This window comes from Chrysochloris asiatica, unplaced genomic scaffold (assembly GCF_000296735.1).
Source record: "Chrysochloris asiatica unplaced genomic scaffold, ChrAsi1.0 scaffold00027, whole genome shotgun sequence".
NCBI classification, from domain to species: domain Eukaryota; kingdom Metazoa; phylum Chordata; class Mammalia; order Afrosoricida; family Chrysochloridae; genus Chrysochloris; species Chrysochloris asiatica.
This window is the reverse complement of record NW_006408545.1, coordinates 11,094,861-11,099,124: the sequence shown is the minus strand read 5'-3', so window position 1 is coordinate 11,099,124 and position 4,264 is coordinate 11,094,861.

Genomic DNA, 4,264 nt, shown 5'->3' with positions numbered 1-4,264 from the left:
GAGACTGTAAAGGTTTCAAGGTTAAACCTTTCTCCAAAGGATTAACTAAAAATAGCTTAGCTACTTCCCGGTTCTTTGTTCTATAGACAAAAGGACATCTTCCCTAAACCTGTCCTAGGTGCAGGCTATTCAGCCAAAGTTCCTGAAAACCTGGCTCAGGAAGCCAAAACAGCGGGACTCCTCCCAAGCCTTTTGTCCTTCCCTTTCACCTTCCCCAACTGAGCTCAGGGGCTATCGATATGTTAATTGAGCCTGAGAAACCAAGTTGCAGGCCTGGGATTCGAACCAGCAAAGTATGATGTAAAGTTGCCTGAATGTCGGGAGAATTACATATGCCAATCGTACCTTGTCTTAGTCCCTCCCAGCTTGGTGTGAAGCTCCTCCCCCAAATAAAACGGAGACACAGGCTGGCCCAGGTGTGCATTATGGCTTGCAGGCGGGGCATTACAGCTGGCTAGGTGTGCATTACAGGTTGGAGGGCATGCAGTACAATTTGCAGAGCAGTCAGTTGCTGCCTGCAGAGGCCATGATGCCTGTAGTCCCAAGTCTGCCCACCAGTGATGCATCCACCCTGGTTTCGGGGTGTCTCTTTGTCTCCCTCTGTTTGTCTGTCTGTGTATTCTTTTGCTATCCCTATCACTGCCAGATATCCCCTCCTCGTGAACCCAACACTTGTGAACAACCAAACAATTATGTCGAGGCCAGTCCCCGACAAAAAGCAAAGATGTCAGCTTGAGGAATAAGGTAAAGGTGTACCTGACCCAAGCCATGGTATTTTCAATAACCTCATATGCGTGTGAAAGCTGAACAGTGAATAAGGAAGACCATAGAAGAATTGATGCTTTTGATTTGTGGTGTTGGAGGAGAGTATTGAAAGTGCCATGGGCTGCCAAAAGAACCAATAGATCTGTTTTGGAAGAAGTGCAGCCAGAGTGCCCCTTGGAGGCCAAGATGGCCAAACTTTGTCTCTCATACTTTGGACATATTGTCAGGAGGAACCAGTCTCTTCAGAAGGATATGTTTGGTAAGATGGAGGGTCAGAGAAAAAGAGGAATGGATTGGCCAAGTGGCAGTATTGATAGACTCAAGTGTGGCAACAGTAATGAGGTTGGCCCAGAATTGGGCAGTGTTTCGTTCTGTTGTGCATAAGGTCTCTATGGGTTGGTACCAACTCGATGGCACCTAACAACAATGACAATATTCATGGTCATATTTTGGCTCTTGTGGTCTTGTTTTCATTTTCTTCAGCTTCAGTTTGTATTTGCATACGGTCAGCTAATGGTCTGTTCCACAATATGCCCCTGGCCTTCTTTTGACTGATGATTTATAGCTTTTCCATTGTCTCTTTCCACAGATGTAGTCAATTTGATTTCTGTGTATTCTTTCTGGTGAGGTTCATGTGTATAACCATATCTTATGCTGTCTAAAGAAGGTGCTGGAAATGAACAAATCATTGGTTTTGCAGAATTCTATCATGCATTCTCCAGCATCATTTCTATCACCCGGGCCATTATTCCAACTACTTATCCTTCCTCTTTGCTCCCAACCTTTGCATTCCAATCACCAGTAATGATCAATAAATCTTGATTGAATTTTTGATCAATTTCAGATTGAAGAAGTTGTTAGAATTCTTCTATTTTAGTGATTGGTGCGTAAATTTGAATAATAGTGGTAATAACTGGTCTTTCCTGTAGGCACATGGATATTATCTTATCACAGACAGCATTGTACCTCATGACTGATCTGAATGAATATGTTCTTTTTGACAATGAATGCAACACCATTCTCCTTCAATTTGCCATTCCTGGAATAGTAAAGCATGTAGTCATCAGATTCAAAATAGCCAATACCAGTCCATTTCAGCTCACTAATGCCTAAGATATCAATGTTTATGCATTCCATTTCATTTTTGACAATTTCCAATTTTCCTAGATACATACTTCACACATTCCATGTTCTGATTATTAATGGATATTACAGCTGTTTCTCTTCATTTTGAGTTGTGGCTCATCAGCAAATGAACTTCCACCAGGCTTTACTTCATCATGGTCAACTCTACTTTGAGGAGGCAGGTCTTCCCCAATCATATTCCGAGTACTTTCCAACCTTAGGAGCTCATTTTCCGGCACTATGTGTGACAGTGTTTCTCTGCTATTCATAAGGTTTTCAGTGAGGAAATATTCGGAAGTAGTTCGTCACTCCTTCCTAGTCTGTCTTCAGTGGAAGCTCATCTGAAACCTGTCCACCATGTGTTACCCTGCTGGTATTTGAAATACCTGTGGTATAGCTTTCAGTATCACAGAAACTCACAAAATACTACAGTATGACAAACTGACAGACGAGTGGTGGTGTAAATCTTTATGGGAGCAGAAAGCCTCACATTTCTCCTGTGGAAACAATGGTAGTTTGGTTTATATGTCTCCTGAACACTTGCTTTTATTTTGTGGTGAAGAGTTGTTCTTATTGTTTGTTTGTTTTTCCCTGTTACTCAGAAGCCTAGGTCTTAAGAATCCTGGGTTTCCTGTGGAAGTAGAAATGGACTGAATGGGTGAATATGGAAAGCAGAGTGATAAAAGAGGCTTTATCCAGGAAATAACTAAGGAGTTCTGGTAGCATAGTGGTTACGAATCAGGCTGTTAACCTCAGGGTCAGAAGTTCGAAACTATCAGCTGTTCCATGGGAGAAAGATGAGGCTTTCTGCTTCCGTAAAGATTTACAGCTACAGGAAACCCTGTACAGGGTTGCTATGAGTCAGAACCGACTTCACAGAACACAACAACAACAACAATCTCTGTATTGGTTTGGTTGACTATCATTAGCTTGTGAATATGTGTAAAAGAGTAGTTTGTATATTGTTTACTCAGATTTTGACCAATTCTGTCCTAAATAAGAAGTATTTACTATTTCCTTTGTGATTCATAGGGTTGGTTAATTTTTGGAAGAAGATCAGCAGGTGTTTTTTTCCCTATTTGTCTTAGTCTGGAACCTGCACTGAAATGTGTTCACTATGGATTCCCATGCTGATATTTGAAATACCAATGACATAGCTTCCAGAATCACAGCAATATGCAAATTACTACAGTGCAACAAATTGCCAAAGAATGAGTATATCAATCTCAGAAAAAAATGCAACCAGAATGTTCCTTAGAAACAAGTATAGTTATACTTCAACTCATTTTGGACATATCACCAAGAATGGCCAATTGCTAGAAATGCATAGTATTTGGTAAAGTAGAGGGCCAAAGGGAAGTTCTCAGTCAGATGTATTGACACATTCACCACAAGAACAGACTCAGATATACCAACTATTACGAATATGGCATGAGACCAGGCATCATTTTATTCTGCTGCACATAAAGTCACCAAGACTTGGAGCTGACACCAGAGCAACAACAACAGCTATTTTCTTTAACTTGGGAGATTATTTCAAAAGGGAGCTTATTTGTTTAATAAGCTTTCCTGCCTTAGTATGAGTGTCTCAAGCAACAAACTTTTTCTTCTACAGGCTTGCCACATTAAATATAAGATTTAGAGAATGAAATTCAAGTGCTTCCTTGTTATTTTCTTCTTCACCAGCTGTGCTTCTTGATTAGAGAGTTAGTATTTGGGAACTCTTATTCTCTGAATGACCCTTACATATATTCTAGTGACCTGGAAACCTGCCGTTTTTCCCTTACCCTTTTAATGTGCCGCTTCAGTACTTGGAAAACATTTCATCCATCAGTGGTATCAATATTTTTCATGCTGAGAAAGTTAGCTCTCCTGACCATTTGCACAAATAATGAGCATGCAGAACTGACCCAAATTCTACTCAAGAACTGCATAATATCAGCTAATCATTATATAAAAAGGATACTGAGTGGCTCTGTAATATATTGTGAGAGTTCTACAAAGTAAAGTGCACACCATGTGAACCCTTCAGTATGTCTAGTCTGTGCTAGAAAAGACATATTTCCTTTTAACTCTTCTCTCCTCCACACCCTGGCTTCTTGCTTAAAAGAGTAAACAAAAATCAGTATACACTTTGATGATTTAAATATTAATAAGAACAATAGTCCCCTGAACAGCTCAGAGCCATAGAAATATTTACTGAAATTTTGTTATATATCCTAACATTTCTTTACCCTTGGTGTTCATGTTGTTGTTGTTAAGTGTCGTCGAGTTGGTTCTGAACTACAGTGAGCCTGTATAGAATTTCTGAGGAGCTGCTGGTGATTTTGAAGAGGTTCAAACTGGCTTTGCAGTCCAGTGAAGTAATCCACAA